General features: G+C 42.4%; 1 protein-coding gene across 2 annotated transcripts in view; it reads right to left on the bottom strand.

The window, feature by feature from the left end:
* SGMS1 (sphingomyelin synthase 1) overlaps positions 1-19,175 on the bottom strand; it is a 442,300-nt gene that overhangs the window by 210,531 nt on the left and 212,594 nt on the right. The window lies entirely within an intron of this gene.

The following is a 19,175-nucleotide window of genomic DNA, read 5'->3' as shown; positions in this document are numbered from 1 at the left end:
AGGTGTCCTCTGTTGGATGGCCCCCCATCATTCAACCAACTTCCTCTGAGCCCAGGTGGTCCTGGACTCACTCAAGCCTGTGACTGGACAGAAAAAGGAGAAGTAGCACAATGATGAGCTCATCTCTGTCACTCTGCTTTGTCCTTCTATCTGCAAGCTTCAAGTCAGCACATGAACCGATTGGCTCCTTGTACAGCTTCTTCATCTCACATTTCAGCCCCGCTGTACAGAGACTGCAGGAAGGTGATGAAAGTCAAATTCATGAACGTACACTGCTTGCATTTAAAATACATGTAAGGCTTGTTTACACCACAGTGTGCAGTTCAAGATATGCTCTTGCATGCATTTGTAATGTGTATGCAGCTTGATTTGGTTGCGTTTATGGTGCATTTTTTAGGCTTCATTTATGATATTTACAGGAGTTGCATTTACATGAATTTGGGATGCGTCCATGTACTTGTATTTCGAAATGTTTATAAGCAAAAACAATACTGTATGTTGTACTTTAAATGCACATGGAAGCCCCACAATCGAGTAAACTAGACTCATTAAAATAAATACATTCAATTTTCCATATGCATTTGTACCGCATTTCAAAACACATTTGACTGCAAGCCCTCTATGGTGTTTTCAGTTACAGCACTTCATTAATTTGTTTCTTTTCCATCTCCGTAGAGTTCAGCTTTTACCAACTTTCAGAACACCAGAGCAGCCCAGACAAAACCTCTGTGGCACACCATCCACACCCTGTGCCAGGTCCATTCAAAAACAAGCCAAAATGTTGCCTATACTAGGCAAAGTATCAAGGCACCACAGGTCAACTGCATTCACATTTGTGTATTCCTTAGCTGCCCTAGAGCCTAAAAAAAAATAGTCTGCCCTCTCTGCTGTGTGCCCTATGTCCCCCGCAGTTTGCCCTGACTGGACCTCTTGACACCAAGACTGCCACACTCACTATCTAGGGCAGTCCAAATGCAAGTCTTTGATCGCTTCCGCCCCTTATTTCTCCTCGCTGTGTCTTTTTGTCACCTTGTGGACTACTTCCTCTTTGCTGTGCCATATTGCTACTCCATGAACTTTTCTGGTGGCCATACACTAGACAAAAAAAGTTTGAAAATCTGTCATTTGGACAGTTCGTTCGTTTATCACCAAGTCAATGGGCACGAATTGAAAAAACAGTTGTGACATTTTTGAGCCAAAAAAATAAAAAAAAAAATCGAAGGAAAAGTTTGGAAAACTTTGGCCAAACGGACAATTAATTGAAAGGTTAATGTGTTTCTCACCCGAACAGTGGGCACTAGTGTGTATGAGCCTTTAGACTGTATACTCTTACTGCTGTCTTGTGGACTCAGTGCTGTGCCTTATTGCCACCCAAGTTCTCCAATAAACGTCCGTACGTCGGTTCTGTCTGATTTGCCAACCTCTGCTTTCCCAGTTCTTCACAATGGTCCGCTTTTATTTATTCATATAAAAACTTAATCCCTGAAGGGAATTTTTTTTTTTTGCTGTAACTGCTTATAAAGTGTTTAGCTTTAATTTGTTAATCAAGTCCATCTATATCTGCTAGCACATCTGACACTACCCTCTCCCGAGATTGACAATGTTGCTGTCCAAAAGGTAGCTCTGTTGCTCCTCCATGGAGAGTGGACACACCATGTAGCACCCTCTACTGTGCAGTTTAAAGTGAGGGAAATGTATTCCGACTCACAGTAGCCTGTGTGAGTCTGGTTAACTGGTTAAAGAAAAGAAAAAGGAAAAGGAAAAGGAAAAGGAAAAGGAAAAGGAAAAGGAAAAGGAAAAGGAAAAGGAAAAGGAAAAGGAAAAGAAAAGAAAAAAGAAAAGAGAAAAGAAAAGAAAGCTGCCAGATGCAGTATTCAGCAAGCTTTTTTTTGGGATAGTACCAACAAGCTAAACCAAATCCCTTGTTCTGGGACACTTTACCAAGCAGACAGGCAGGCTAACATTTTCAAGAGAGGGGACATGGAGCATTTTTGTAAGTTGGGACTTTGCTAAATTCCACTAAGGGGACACAGAGCTCCTACAAGGGGCCAATTTCAGAAAGACGGCTGTTCCAGAGAGAATACAGTCAAGGATTTGCCATTTTGTGGTGTACACAGTGAAGGAAGTTGTCCTCAAATTATTCTTTTGAGTCAAGTTGGCAATTCCATTATCCCTATTCCATATCCAAGTTGTTTTCCCCCCAACAAAACAACAAAAACAAGCCTGAATGAAAGTTGGAAAAATGCATGTTACCTGGTTGTGCAGGAATAGGGGCACCCAAAATCCATCGGCTAATTAAAGGGTAGTACTACAACCATAAAACAAGTAGTGTGTTACTGGCCGGATCACCAGGTAAAAATAAAAAGTAAAAAAAGCCTTAAAAAAAACAAAAAAAAAAACAAAAAAAAAAACACCTAATACAGCTACCACATCTAAGAATTGGTAAACTGTTGTAGATACAATTTTTGTTGTTGGATATGATGCTGCTTTAAGGCTCTAGGTGTAGATAGGTCAACATGGGGAACAAAAGCCCGCCTATGGTCTCTACCATGTTACCTTATCTCCTATTTGCAAAATTCATCCTTGGGATTACGGATATGCAAAGTGAAAATAGCAAACCAAAACAGCAGACAACTCCACAGCAGGAATGACAAACCCTTAACAGTTTTTTACCAGTAGTTTAATCCATTGTTCCCCTTTACTCTTCAGACCCTTGTGCAGATAATCTGCCAGCATCACCAGGAGTAATGTCTCTGCCACTAAGCCAACTTTCAAGGTCTTTTCTTGTAAACTTTTTAAAGACCATACCATAATCAGATGAGAATTTGGAAAAATACAACAACACTTTTTAAACATCTACAAGAGCAACAAATCTAAAAAGTAAAACTTCCAAAATAAAAATTCTTTGAAATTTTCATACAAATCCCAGTATACGTCTTGAATAACGAGCTAGCTATGCCTCCTAATCCTACTACTTCTTTGAAACAGACTCCATGCACGAAGAGGATACTGAAATTTCCGTTGTATTTTAATCGCCCACAGAGGACACAATGTCCTTAATGCTGGAAGAAAACTAGAAGCTATGAAACCAAAGCGCTGCTGGCTGTTCTTTTGTAGCCGATTAATGTCAGCTTATGCAAATACCTTCCAAAGTTAAAACACCAAAACTAAAAAGAAAGTTCCTAATGATGCAGATTTAGTCTAAGTTAGTTGGTACAGCTATGCAATCCATAGCCCTGTGAGATCATGCTAGATCTGAATATTTTATGGCTAAAAATACACATGTGAGCATAACTAGAATCTTAGATGGAGACTTGCTAGCCGGATAATAAACAGTGATTTTAAAAATAGAAAAGTAACTAAAAAAAAAATCTGACTCTTGAGACCTGCTGTGTTTTAAAGTAACCACCAAAATTTATTTGTTAGGACAGAAAAACGTGAATAAAATAAATAAAAAAATCTATGCTACAATAAAAGAAGAGATATTCATAATTAAAGAAGAATTCCACAAATATTATAATCTGTATACATTTTAATATGGCACTAGACCCAGAGAAGCAGCTGAATTATTTAGTGATTTATCTAAAGATGACACATTGTGTTCACCCAACATTTACCCACACACCTTGAGGTATTTCAAAGAATTTATTATGCCAAACATGGCCTAAAAGAAGAGAGGATTATCAAGGGTACGCATACAACCAGACAATGTTACGCTAAATGATATGGTTAAATACCTGCAGTATTCTTTCAGTAATTACCAGAAAGAACTGTACTGCATTTAACTAGCAACAGCATATAAAGAGACAGTCCCAACTTACTTTAACAGTGCCCGTTTTGTTAAAATGGCCAGTGAATGATGAAAAAAAAACAAACAAAAAAAAAAAAAACATTGGTCGGAAAAGTTAGGGCTTTTCAATAAAGCACAACAGTTCCCAGCAGACAAAAGATTCATTTCCATGATGTTAGTCTCTTACCAGACCCGGGGCACCCTCTTCTGGGTCCCTAGACATGTTCTGATTCAGTTAAAGCCAAGTTCAAGTGAGTCAGGGTCAGAAGTTGCAGTTTCTCTTTTAATCCTGCAGAGACAGTTAAATCAACCCAACTGGGGTAGAACTATTTCATGAAACCAAGAAAGGTCAGTGGCCTCAAGAGGCCTCCCACCACAGTAGACACTCTGAATTCTAGGCGTTTCCACATAGGTTTGTAACAGGTTCTTCCCCTTCAAGCTAGCACCCAGCACTAGTAGCAAGTGTTTCTAAGCTGATGGTCACAGTCACTCACCATATCCAGCAAGTGAAATACTTCTCCTCAGTGCAAGCTCTTAGGATCTAGGTTTCCTTACATGTACAGTGCCTTGCGAAAGCATTCGGCCCCCTTGAACTTTTCAACCTTTTGCCACATTTCAGGTTTCAAACAAAGATATAACATTTTTATTTTTTGTGAAGAATCACCATCTGATACTCCTTCCATTTCAAAATGATCGCTTGCACATTGCTCCTTGGGATGTTTAAAGCTTGGGAAATCTTTTTGTATCCAAATCCGGCTTTAAACTTCTCCACAACAGTATTACGGACCTGCCTGGTGTGTTCCTTGGTCTTCATGATGCTCTCTGCGCTTTCAACAGAACCCTGAGACTATCACAGAGTAGGTGCATTTATACATAGACTTGATTACACACAGGTGGATTCTATTTATCACCATCAGTCATTTAGGACAACATTGGATCATTCAGAGATCCTCGCTGAACTTCTGGAGTGAGTTTGCTGCACTGAAAGTAAAGGGGCCGAATAATTTTGCACGCTCCACTTTTCATTTTTTTTATTAGTTAAAAAAAGTTTCAAAAATCCAATAGATTTCGTTCCACTTCACAATTGTGTCCCACTTGTTGGTGATTCTTCACAAAAAATAAAAATGTTATATCTTTATATTTGAAGCCTGAAATGTGGCAAAAGGTTGAAAAGTTCAAAGGGGTCGAATACTTTCGCAAGGCACTGTAGTACTGCAGAGCATTATGGCAGCAGCAATCTCTGATCAGCACAGCATCAGATAGCTCCAGCAAACTCTAGCCACACAGCACTGTTCCTCCTTCACTGCAACCTTGTGGTGCTCTCTCTCCTTTCCTCTCTGGAGCCTCCACACTACACTTCTCCTTGCTCTGTTGCATTAGCCAATGATCATCCTCCAGACCCAGCCAAGATGCCCCCTGCACTGGAGACACTCCATAGGTGAGCGCACTGCAAAGTGGTCTCCCCAAGGATGGCTGCTGCACTTCTGCATTAATGAATATTCAGTTAAACCCTGTCCACACTGCAGGAGGATACTGCAGCACAAAGGACATTTCATAAGAGTTATTAGCTACAGTCCAGTTATATATAGTAACACAAATCCAGTTTGGACCAATGTAACCATGTACAGTACACTCCATACCTGGCCAATCTGCCGGAAGTTGAAAATACCTGAAGTAGACACCACTTGCTTCCAGGTCCTGTGCCGAGTGTGGCTGGCCTGATGCATTGTAAAGAAAGAAAGTCAGTCGCTTGGCACAGGTGCCATTCAGAGAATGCTTTGCATTTGTTCAGATAATGCAGATCTTTCTCTGAATGGGGCCTGTGCTAAGCAGCCGACTTCACATTGCAATAGGCTGGCTGTCAGCACGAGATCCAGAAGAAAGTGATGTCCACTTCAGTGATTTCCAGCCTCCAGGAGGAAAGGGGAGGAATGGTATATACATACTTACACTGGTCCAAGTTGGATCAATGTAACCATGTAGAAACATATCATGCCTGAAATTCTTCTTTATAGTAAAACTAAAAGCAACCTGTTTTTTTTCCCCATTTTGAATATAGAGTAAGGGGGTTGTAACTTTTTGCAATCTGTCTCCCATTGGTGAAACTTCCTCTCACTTTGTCCCACAGCCCATAAAAAAAAAAAAAAAAAAAAAAAAAAAGGAAGTCCCTCCAAAGTGAGAGTATCCCTGGTTGGTACCAGAACTAATGTTCCCCATTGGAAGATTTTTACGCTATTCTTGTGCTGAGGGCCAGAGGCAGCAGCTCTCACCTCCACCCATCTACGTGGAACCTCTCGCACCACATCCTCCGATTAAAAAATGTAGGGAGCTGGGTTGAAAAATGTCGGCTGAGCAGAGCCTGCTCACAGTTATATGCAGGCATTGCTAAGTTATTTTGGCAACCAGCGCCAGTGCACTGTCAGGGGAAACTATTCTTAAGTCAGTCATACAAGGATTGAAATTAGGCTGGTACAGGAGGGACTGTGTATGGGCATGGCTGGTTGTACAGATGCTGATCTACTGAGAGACTTCTGTACAACCAGCCTGTTGGAAAATTTCTGCATGATCAGTGCCACCGTCAGAGCTGATCAGTGTATTCTGGGGATGGGAAGGTTTCTTTAATTGTGTTATAAACAAGTAATCAATGGGACAGCAAGTAGGTGGGGATATGTGAGGAAGAGAGATGGCAATACAAAAAAAACTTTTTTCCCTTTCTATACCCTTCTCCCACCCTCACCAAGAGCCCAAATTTGAAGCACCGGTGTGATCAGTAAAGTAATTAAAGCAACACATCTAGCAAGTAGCTCGTATCACAAGTGGTTAATAAGGAAATAAACCACTTATGTTCAAGTTATTTGTCCTAGTGCTTCTCTGTTTCCACTAATACAGCCATGGCCAAAAGTTTTGGGAATTACACAAATATTAATTTTCACAAAGTCTGCTGCTTCATTGTTTTTAGATTGTTTAGATGTTACTATGGCATACTGAAGTATAAATTACAAGTATTTCATAAGTGTCAAAGGCTTTTATTGACAATTAAGTTTACGTAATCAGTCAATATTTACAGTGTTGACGCTCATTTTTCCAAGACCTCTGCAATTCACCCTGGCATGCTGTCAATCAACTTCTGGGCCACATCCTGACTAATAGCAGCCCATTCTTGCATAATCAATGCTTGAAGTTTGTCAGAATTTGTGGGGGGGGGGGGGGGGGTTTGTTGACCTTCCTCTTGAGGATTGACCACAAGTTCTCAATGGAATTAAGGTCTGGGGAATTTCCTGGCCATTACCCCAAAATGTCAATGTTTTGTTCCCCAAGCCAATTCGTTACCACTTTTGCCTTATAGCAAAGTGCTCCATCATGCTGTAAAAAGGCATGGTTTGTCCACAAACTGTTCTTGGATGGTTGGGAGAAGTTGGTCTCAGAGGATGCTATTGTACCATTCTTTATTCATGGCTGTGTTCTAAGGCAAAATTGTGAGTGAGCCCACTCATGAATGGTCTCGGGGTGCTTTACTGTTGGCATGACACAGGACTGATGGTAGCGCTCACATTTTTTCTCTGGACAAGGTTCTTTTTCCCCAGATGCCCGAATCCTAATCCCTGTACCTTTTGCAGAATATCAGTCGGTCCTTGAAGTTTTTTTCTGGGAGAGAAGTAGCTTCTTTGCTGCCCTACTTGAAACCAGGCCATCCCCCAAAGGTCTTTGTCTCAATGTGCATGCAGATGCACTCACACCTGCCTGCTGCCATTCTTGAGTAAGCTTTGCACTGGTGGTGTCTGGATCCCGCAGCTGAATCAACTGAAGACGGTCCTGGCACTTGCTGGTCTTTCTTGGGCACCCTGAAGCTTTCTTCACAAATGCAGTGGAAATGTTTTTCATAGGATTAAGTTCATTTTCATGGCAAAGAGGGACTTTGCAATTAATTGCAATTCATCTGATCATTCTTCGTAACATTCTGGAGTATATGCAAATTGCCATCATAAAAACTGAGGCAGCAGACTTTGTGAAATATAATATTGTGTCACTCTCAAAACGTTTGGCCACGTCTCTATGTACTGGAGATTCCGGTTAGGCAGCCCCACTAAACTCGCAATACAAAATGTCCAGTACATGAGTTACCAGTCAACAGACCTGAGCACTGCCAAGTGGGTAGCAGGAAGGGCAATGTCTTTGGTTACACACCAAACACTGTGCAATTTGAATGTCTGGTTCGAAGGGGTTCCAGGTGATGCTGAAAGAAAAACGTATGTGCGTATAGCTTATGCCAGTGGTCATCAACCCTGTCCTCAGGGCCCACTAACAGGCCAGGTTTGCAAGATGACTGAAATACATCACAGGTGATATAATTTGCTGCTCAGCGATTGCAATATTCTAATCTGCATCACCCCAAGGTAATACATAAAACCTGGCCTGTTAGGCTGGATTCACACTTATGCAGTTTTAGTGCCTTTTGCATTTTGCAGACTTGCACTACAGTCCATTTAACATTGTTTCCTACGGAACACGTTTTGTAGTGAAAATTTGCAAAATGCAAAAAGCACAAAAAATGCATAGGTGTGAATCCAGCCTTAGTGGGCCCTGAGGACAGGGTTGATGACCACTGGCTTATGCAATCAGTTATCGGCTACAGCCTTACTACTGTAAATACTTGAGCTAACAAGGATTTTTATTTCATACGTTTGATTACTTTAAGATGGGTTTTTTGTTTTTTTTCTCTAACATTTGCTAGGATTTCACCTTTGTGGCAAATCTTTTTGAGCTCCTTCCAATCCGCAATTTGTAGATGAATTAACCATAGAAACACCCCCAAAGGTGTGTACCTTTAATAGTGTATTATGGTAGTTCTACCTTGCATTGACTGGCCACTGAACAGCAAGTTACAGACAGGGCAGGATAAAGGAACAACCGCTCCATAGATGTTGATGGATTTACTGTTGTTGCCATAAAGCTTTAGACATGCAAGGTGGAATTGGGTAATTAAAGTGCTTTAAATAAGGCTCCTCTAAATCCTGTGGCTCTAAGAACAATTCACAGACCATGGATGTCTGTCAAATGCATTTTGTATATCTAAAGCAAGTAAGGATTGACCACAATCCTTAGTTAGGGCTTTAGTCTATGGGACACAAACCATAGACTAAAGCCCTAACTAAGAAGGGAAATAGGTCATACAAATAACAAGAAATCATTGGTCAAGTATCTTCCAGAGTGGTGGCATCACTACTACTTCTATAATGTGATCTGGTTGGGACATGCTGTACATGTACACTGGTTGTAGATTTGCGGTTCATAGTGCATTGTAATCTTCAGGTGATTTTGGCATATATGATGACAAACATAATGGATATTTTCTGAGTCAGAGCCTGAAGATTTCTCTTGGTCTTTTTTGATGCTTTGTTGTACTGATTCTTAATGCTATTATAGTTAAGACCAGAGAATATCTTCAGTTTGGCTGTGCCTGTGTTTTGGGTCTGCCTCTGCACAACCTGCTCTGAACCTATCTTGTTCTTGATTCAGGACCCTTTCCACAGGGGACGGGCTCCGCTGGAGTCCATCTGGTAAGTGGGGAACCTGTCTGCTGATCCCACTGAGAAGGCGGATGGTTGGTTCATGTCGGCTTCGCCTATGCAGAGCAGACACAGACACAACCTGCTTTCCTCTATGGACGGTCGGATGTAAATGGATTGCCTATCTGTTTACACCCGACAGCCATCTGATTCGCCAGACGAGTAGGGAACATATCCCCATCCATATGTTTTAAGCGGATAAGATGGGTTGTCAGTGGGTGTCAACTGACATGTCTCCACTGAGGAGACAGGAGGGTCCGCCTGAAAAAAAATTACAGGCGAACCCGATCGGTCCACTATAGTGAAAGGGACCTTACAGTCTTGCCTGTCAATTTGCTACTTGACAGGCCATGAACTGGGATCAACATACAGCAAAACTCCTACATCCTTGCTTATTGCTTCTGAGAGCAAACACTAATAAAGCTGGCAGTGCGCCAGAATATTCAACAGAATATTCATATAAAAATAAATTCCGAAAAATTGTTTGTTAGCATTTCATCTTGCCATCAAGATATGCAATATCTAATCATTGTGCATGTTCAAGAAAACTGAGGCCAGAGATAGTGATCACCTTGCCATACGTGTGGGGGAAATCATCAAAACCAATTGATCTCCAATACATGGTTATTTCTTCAAGGAAATGTTTTAGAGTTAATTGATAATCATTAAAACTCCCCCACACCTATACCCCATGTATGGCTATCCCTGTACTTTAAAAGCTGTACCACAAAACATATGGTGGATTTCATGCACTCCATGTTGAGCCTTCTTGTAGCATACACCTCAGTATTCAATCCTCAAAGTCACTAAACCCACATCATATATAAAACTATTGATAAATGCTATATTACAAGCTTTTCATACCCGGTCACTATGGGATTCGTTTTCTGTATTCTGCAAAAAAAAAAAAAAAAACCTGGTTGACCCTGCTCTTCTCTAACCCCACCTACTGTTGAGATCTCCAATTCAGTTAGGGGATTTGCAGCAGTGGTGGCAACTCTGCACATGCTCAGTTTGTCAGTGAATTTCTATGCTGAGCATTTCCTCCCCATCAGATCTGAGGAGCCCATGCGACTATAGAGTCACACATGTGGACGTATACACAATAGTAAATGACACCCCAACTCCCTCCCTCCTTCTCCATTCCCACTAACCAGCTAAACACAATGGGGGTGCGATAATACATGTAGGTTAATGGTGGCTTCACCTTCCTCCTATTGTATGACACAGAATGGAGGAGTGTGACACAGCCTCTGACTGACAGAAACTCACCTACACCATGTTATTTCCAAAAAATAATAAAGATTTGATTTCAGATACACATTTTATGCCAATTTAAAACAGTTTATTGAGATTATGTATTTTTACCCTGTATTCCAAAGGCTGTTTTCTTTTTGAACACGTGACCAGCAGCAGAGGACTAGACGCTCCTCCTGCTTATGTTTCTCTGCAGACAGGCTGGGAAAGATCTGGGTCATGTGACAGATGTATATCGATTACGAAAAGGTATTTTGAAGGTTTATTTTTTATTTTTTATTAAATAAAAATAAGTATTATTCACTTCAGACACAAGCTCTCTCTTCACTCCGTAGCGTGGAGATTGTTCAATGCACTCCCACCCTCTACTAAAGGCAGCTCTACCATTTACAACTTATTTCAAGATAAGTGTACCTTCATTAAATCTTCCTCGTACCATAAATGGGAAACCGATTTGGATAAATGTTATACTCCTGCTCAGTGGTGCTCTGCATTCAAATCAATCTATAAGGCCTCACACTTGCGTGAATCACTGGGAGTCTGTCAGGGAAATGGCCACAGAAGGACTGGCAATGCTGCCCATATCCAGCATGGACGCCTTTGGAGAACCTCTGTATGCACTAGTGCATGCATCGCGAATCTGTGTACGCAGATACACGACGGCACAAACAGGCGTACACGCATACGCAATTGCGCACGCATGGCGTGACAGACGTTGGCGCCAACTGGCCTATTTAAACCTGCTGCTGATAGCATGATGTTGCTGGTTTATGGTCAGCTCCCCTGTGTTCCCTGTGCCTCTGTATCCATGATTGTTGGAATTCCTGTTACCAACCTGGCTTATCTTGACCCCGATTCCACCTCTGGCTTATATTTTTGCCTTTGCTCCTGCTTGCCTCCCAGTGTTTGACCCCGGCTTGGCTCATCGAGGTTGCTTCTCCTGTCTCCCATGTATTTTTTTTTTATTTATTATTTATTTTCACATTTTTCAAAGTATACAAACATAAACTATTCAACATAATGATAAATACAGCAGCATTTCTTTAAGAATAGTCCACCTTATCCCTCCCTCCCCTCCCCTCTCACTCGGTCCCTACCCCGGGCCTTTTCCTTTTTTTCCCTCTCTTCCTTATTTTTTCCCTCTTTCTGCTTTTTCCCTTCTTCTTTACTAACAGTCAAGCAGCTTTAGATAACCTTCAGTTTTTCCGAATTGTATCCACAGTCGCCATTTATATTGATATCTCCCTTCTAAGTTATCCAATTTATACATTGTCTCTTCCATACTTCGTGTCCTTTCTAACCTTTCTACCCACTCCTTCATCGAGGGAGGGTCGGGTTTCCTCCATCTTCGCGGGATCAGTGCCTTAGCAGAGTTCAGTAGACCAGGAACCAGGGAATGCCCATACTCTCTCTCTCCTTTTTCCGAGTCGTGGAATAAGCAAACCCATGGGTCTCTTCTAATCCCTTCCCCTGTTATTTCAAAGATAGCTTTTATAATTTTCTCCCAAAATAACTGTATCTTAGGGCACTCCCACCATATATGAGCGAAGGAGCCCGCCGCTGAGCAACCTCTCCAGCATGTTGAGGGGGTCTCGCTGCTGATTTTATTTCCTTGCTGTGGAGTTATATACCACCTTGTTAAAAGTTTATATGACATCTCTCTAGTTTGGAGGTCTTTGGCAACCGAGTACGTTCGTCTAATAATCCTGTTTCTGTGGAGGTCATTATCCAGCGGTCCCAGTTCATTTTCCCACTTCTCCAAATAAGGGGGGTATTTTTGCTCTTCTACCTCTATTAAGATTTCATATATTTTTGAGATCCTTTTTACCAAGCATTGGGGGTTCCCTATCAACTTCTCCAGAGGTCTAAGTTGCTCCTGTCCTCGTAGTGGTTGTGTTAAAGACTGAGTAAAATAGTATAGTTGTGAATATCTCCACTTATCTAAAGGCTTGTGTCCCCACTTTCCTATTATTTCCTCATATGTGCATACCCTATTCCCTTCCATAACCTCTTGTAATTTAATTTTATCTTTCTTAGCCCATCTACTATAATATACATATTCCTCTTGACCTGGTAAAAAAATTTTTGTGTCTAGTAATGGCATAAATGGTGAATTGTGCTCCCACTTGTGTCTCTCGTTTATTGTGTCCCATATTCGCAGTGACCCTTTTGTCAATAAATTTGTGCTAGTCCCTAATTCTCTATATTTTGCTGGTATCCATATTATCTCCCCTAATTCCCTTCTGCTTAGCTTCATTTCTAATTCCACCCAATCCTTCCCCTTTTTGTTATGTGTCCAGTCTGTGATTCGTGAGATTGCTATAGCCTCGTAGTACTTTTTGAAATCGGGCATTGCTAATCCTCCTCTGTCTTTACTTCTTATCAAAGTGTTAAGAGCCACCCTCGCCGCTTTTTTTTTCCATGTGAATCTTTTAATCATCGTTTTTAATTTATTTAGATATCTCTGTGGTAATAATATGGGGACCATTTGACATATGTAAGTAAACATTGGTAAAATGAACATTTTAACTGTGTTTATTCTCCCTATCCAAGATAAAGCTTTGTAATGGATCCTATCTAGATGCTGTTTAATTTTGTTTAATAGGGGGATGTAATTAGCCTGAAACAAGTCACCCATCCCTGCCGTAAGCTTTATTCCCAAGTAGGCCAGCTCCCTCCCACACCATCTAAAAGGGTATTTAGTTTGTAGGATTCTCTGCTCTTCTACTGGTATATTTAAGTTTAGAATTTCGGATTTAGTTGTGTTAACCTTAAAATTGGAGACTTTCCCGTATTTTTTTAGTTCTTCCATAGTCGCCGGTATAGAGGTCTCCGGGCTAGAGATATAGAGCAGAAGGTCGTCTGCAAAAGCAGCAACCCGATACTCCCTCTCATCGACCCGTATTCCCTGGATGTTTTGATTCTTCCTAATAGCCGTCAGGAGGGGTTCTAGTGCCAGAATGAATAATATTGGGGAGAGCGGGCAGCCCTGTCTTGTCCCGTTGCACAGTTCAAGGGGGCAGGACAGGGCCCCGTTTATTCTTATTTTAGCTTTAGGCTTAGTATACAAGGCTTCTATCCACCCTCTCATCCTCTGCCCCAATTCATATCGTTCCAACACTTCGAATAAGAACCCCCAACTAACCCTGTCAAATGCCTTTTCAGCATCTATAGACATGAGTATCGTGGGGGTCTTCTGTCTTATGGTTTCCTGGCTTAGCATAATGGTCTTTAATACGTTATCCCGCCCTTCTCTCCCTTGGATAAATCCAACCTGATCCTGCTGTATCCACTCTGGGACATGAGGTCTTAATCGTTCAGAAATAATTTTTGCAAAGAGTTTAATATCTGAATTTAGCAAGGAAATTGGCCTGTAGCTTTCCACTGCAAGCGGATCCTTTGCCTCTTTCAAGATCAGGACCACATGCGCCAGTAATGTCTCTTCTCGAAATTTTCCATCCCTCCCCACTGCGTTAAAATACTCGCATAGTTTTGGGACCAGCTGTTTTTGAAATTCCTTATAATATGAGATCGGGAAACCATCTGGCCCGGGGCAACCTCCCTTAGCTGTATTTTTAATCGCCCATTCGACTTCCAACTTTGATATTGGGGCTTCTAATGCTTCCATTTCTATTTGTTTAGCCCTGGGAATATCTATCCCTTTCAAATAGTCCTTTATTGCATCCCGGCCTCTATTCGCTAAACTTTCCTGTTGAATATTATATAGGGCTTTGTAATATGTATAGAACGTGTTCACTATATCCTCCGTCGTATTTTGTATGTCCCCCGCCTCATTTCTTACTTTTGGGATAAAGGTTCTGCTTTTCTTATCCTTCACCCTCTTGGCCAGCCATTTACCGGCTTTGTTTCCCCATTGATACATCTCTGTTCCCAGAATATGATAGGCGGCCTTCCTGTCCTGCTCTAGGTAGTCTTCTAGTTCTCTTTTTTTTATGACTAAATCCTGGGTGTCGTGTAGTCCCCTTGGTCTACTACCCAGCTCCAGTCTCTGGATTTCTTCATATAGTAGGGTTTTCCTCCTCTCTCTCTCTCTTTTTCCCCGCTCCAATCCCTATTAATACCCCTCTTATTACCACTTTGTGCGTTTCCCATAGTATAGGGCTGGAGATTCCCGGTGTATCATTTAACCTAAAAAACTGTTCCATCTCCCTCTCTACCCTACTTACAGAGTCCTTATCCTGTAACAGAGATTCATTCAATCTCCAATTCAGCCTCGGTCCATGATCCTCCCCTATCTCCAATTTAATCATAACTGGTGCATGATCTGACACAGTTCTTATTTTTATTTCCGCCTTCTTAAGTGCTTTCAGGAATGAGTGTTCCAAGAAGATATAGTCTATTCGAGAGAAGGTACCATGGACCGAGGAGAAGCATGTATAATCCCTATCCTTTGGATGAAGTACTCTCCAGGTATCCTGTAGCTGGCGTGCAGCCAGCGCCCTTAAAAACATTCTCTGCTTATATTCCGATGTTCTGGGGCCTCCCACTGAAGTATCAATTTTAGGGTTTACACTCCAGTTAAAATCTCCAGCAAGAATTTCCCCTCTTTAAAATCCTCTATTTTGTTCAATATTTTCCTTAGGAATATATCCGCATTCTCGTTTGGGGCATAAATATTTACAATTGTGCATTTAAGGTTAAACAACATTCCTTTTAAACACAAGTATCGTCCCTCCGGGTCCACCAGTCGCTCCTCTAAATTAAACCTCGTTTTACTAAAACCTATTGCAACCCCTCTGGAGTATGAGGATGGGGAATCCCCATAAATCCATACCGGGAAATCAATCGAATTCAGTCTGACCCCAGAAGTGCATGTTAAATGCGTCTCCTGGAGACATGCTATATTTGCTTCCATGTGCTGCAACTCATCGTTTATTCTATGTCTTTTCATTTTTGTATTTAAGCCCCTTACATTATAAGTAATAACGTTAACTATCCCCATACCTCTCTTCCAATGGGCTTTCTCCTTCTCTTTTTGGAGCGTCTAGTGAACCCGTTGGTGACCATACCTGCTGCCCCTATAGAAGGACCGAGTGAGAGCCCGTAAAAAAACCCCAAAAAACCAGAACCACCCTCCCTCCCCCCTCCCTCCCCTTGTCCTATAACAAAACGTCTCATAAGACTGGGTAGGACTCCCCTTTTCTTGTTAAACCTATGGGACTGGTAGGCCAATATCAGTGGTCTCCTCTCCCCCATAGTATCCCTGGGGTTCACCCCCATGTCCGTCCGAAACTCCCCCAACCTCCGCCCCCTCCTCCCCTCCTCCCTCCTCCTCTTAGCCCCCCATTCAAATTTATCTCAGCTTCAGGTAATTGGATTCTTTCGTCTCCAATCGCTCGGCCTATCCTGTCTCCTACTCCTTTGAGTCATGCTCCTCTCACCCCCTAGAACCTCTTCAGTGTCCCATTCTATCTGTGGAGCAGGATGTAACCCTAACTGTTCGCAGAATTCTTGAAGATCCTCCGGGAAACGTAGAACCGCAGATCGTCCGTCTTTCTTCCCTATGAGGCACGCCGGAAATCCCCATTGATATGGGATGTCGGCTGCTCTCAATAGTTCCGTTAGCGGTTTCAAACGTCTCCTTCTTCCAAGCGTCTCCCCCGCTAAGTCGGATTAAATCTGCAATTCCACGTCCCCGTAGATCACCCCTGGCTGTGTTCTAACTTTTCTCATTACCTGCATTTTTTCTGCTACATGGTGAAATCTCGCTATGACATCTCGTGGGGTTTCTGATCTAACTCCAAAAGGTCGTGTCATCCTGTGTATTCTGTCTAGCTTCAGTGGGGTTGTAGCTTCTCTATCTAATAAGGGATTGAAGATCTGTTGGGCTATCTCTCCGAGGGCAGGTGCGCTAATTGTCTCAGGGAGACCCTTTATTCGTATGTTCTTCCTTCTGCTTCTATTCTCCTGGTCTTCTAGTTTATATCTAATTGTTCTATTTCCCCTACGGAGGGCTGTTACCTGCTCTAAGATTCCATCTATTCTGTGCTCCTGGGCCTCTACTTTGTTTTCCACCTCCTCTACTCTCCCCAAGACCAAACCTATGTCCTCCCTTATAGTTGCGATATCTGCCCTTAGAGAGACCTCCATTCTCATGAACAACTCTGAGAGCATCTCCCTAAACTGTGGGGACTGAGAGGATTCCCCTTGTCCATCCAGACCCCTTTCTCCTGCCTCTAGATGTTCTAACCCCTCCCTTCCTTGAGCTTCATTCTGACTACTATCCCCACTATGTAAGTTTGCGCTATTTTTTTTTTTAAGTTCAGTTGCCTTAATGACCGGGTTTTTTGTCCCTCTGCTATCCTCTCCCCTCTGTCTGCTTGGGCCCGGGCAGAGCAGTTTTTCCATCCTGGGGCTAGCAGCCTCTTCTTCTGCCCTTATACTAGTGTTCGCGGCCATATATTTTTGAATTCCGACCGGGCTTGCGGCGGGGGTTACTTGTTTATTTGTCTTGCCTGCTTTCCCTCTCATCCTGGTAGGCCTATCAAGACTTGATTCCCTTCCTCCTATTCAAAATATCAGCATAAATCTTTACAGCCACTTTATATAGCTCCCCTTCAAGAAACCCACTTACCCCAAAAACAACAATCACAATGTTATCATGTTATTACATTCGTTTGGTGGTGGTCAGTACCAATTAAATTTTGTCAACCCAAATGTCCACAAAAAAATAAAAAAAAAAAATAAAAAAAAAAATAAAATAAAATAAAAAAAATAAAAAAAAAAAAAAGCAGGGGGGAGGGGGGAGGGTTATTATACAATAACCGATAAGTCCTCTATCCTGGTGTCTCAAGTGTTGTTCAATTCCAGAAACCCGAAAAAAAAAATAAAAAAAAAAAAAAAAAATGTATTTAAGAAAGCCGTTTGATGAGAAAAAAAAAAAAAAAGGGGGGAAAGTTTTTTCCTTTTTTTTCCTTTCTCTTCCCTTCTTCTTTCTCCCTTCTGTTCCGCTACTTCCTCTTCTCTATATTGGGCTACTACTATTAATTAGCAATGTCTATAGAATATACCCATGTTATACATTCTTTAATCCATAGAATATGTTTCTCATATACTCTCCAAAAAAAAAAAAAAAAAAAAAAAAAAAAAAACTCAGGGGAGTGTAAATCAGCTTGTCAACAGCAGGGGCTTATACAGCAACATTTAGACTCCTCCAGCGACTGTTGTTAATAACATAACAAATTTCCTCATGCAATTTTTGTATGGGTGGTTGTATACAAAAGAAGCTGTCCCTTGTAGCCAGGGGGGAGGGGATTTCCGGGAAAACTCCCTTTAGATATCAATATCTTTTTCCTTTTTTCTCCCCTGGTAGCAGTAAAAATGTAGAGCCAGTTCTAGCAGTCATTCCATATATTATTCTGTCAAATCAGTTTATTCCTTCAGGGCAAAAAGAAGTAGGGTAGGGTAGGGTAGGCTCCAATTTAGCTAGGGGTATCTCCCCTTATCTAGCATAGCGTCCATGTCCATGCCTCTCACCTCTCACCAATCCAGCAGAAACTCCCCCTGCAACCCCATCCAACTGCTTGCCTTACCGCTCTGCCGTATGTGTAGCACCTTGTATTGGCCTCGTCTTGTGCTCCGGTGGATTCCAGCAGGGGTCCTCGCCTCCGTTCAGGGTATGCTGCCCAGGTCCTGTCCCGCCGTATGTCAGCGTCTTACAGAGCTCCACCGCTATGTCACTAGGCAGCCTTTCCGCTGGCATGGGCTGCAGCTAAGTTTGGCAGGGCTGGTTCCTGGTCCTCGGAGCCGCAATGGCCGGAAAATCAGCCCGAATCGGAGCGGTGTCGCGGGAGCGCGCGGCCTCAGGCTATGGGGTCATGGGGAGGTGCGTGGCGGAGGGAGGTAGAGCAGGAGCCTTGGGAGGTTCGGACGAGCGCTCGGACGGATGGACGCCTGTCTCCTACGTCATAGCTCCGCCCCCAGCCAATGGATTTACATCACCTGTCTCCCATGTATGACCCTGGCTTGTTCCAGTTTCCGCTGCCTGACTGATCCAACCTATATGACCTTTGGCCTGGCTCCCGGTTTCCTCTCTACCAAGCACCTCAGCACACCTGCTCTTCAAGTCCTTGCAGTCTGCTACAGCCATCTCCTGACTACAGAAGCATCTGGCAAACCATGCTTCTTTAAGCACCACACTCCCTGCATCATGTCCAGGGGCGTGTTGCACTTAGCCACAAGGGGAGGCCTCTCAGCACCTTAGCCTCCAAACCAGTATGTGACAGTCATCTAAAAAAAAAAATGCATTACACTGGTACCTTACACCCCTGCGCATCTCTAAGTTTCTCCTGTCCTCCTCGTCTCTTTGTTGGAGAGGATGTGGAGACACTGGTCATCTGTTACCTATGTAAGCCTCTCACCGGCTTCTGGCAGAACATTTTCTGATTTCTGATATCACAGGCATTTTCATGACAACGGATCCCGGTCTGGCAATTCTCAACTTGGGTATAGATAAATGTCATCCCTTCTGCTGCTCCATTGTTACTCAGGTTTTATTGGCAGCCAGAATACTCATAGCGAGAGGTTGGAGATCTGACAAA

Source organism: Lithobates pipiens, unplaced genomic scaffold (genome assembly GCF_037356315.1).
Source record: "Lithobates pipiens isolate NorthernLeopardFrog02 unplaced genomic scaffold, aLitPip1_a1.2 Scaffold_25, whole genome shotgun sequence".
Taxonomy (NCBI): Eukaryota; Metazoa; Chordata; class Amphibia; order Anura; family Ranidae; genus Lithobates; species Lithobates pipiens.
The sequence above is the reverse complement of the archived record's forward strand: the minus strand, read 5'-3'. Positions and strand labels throughout refer to the sequence as shown.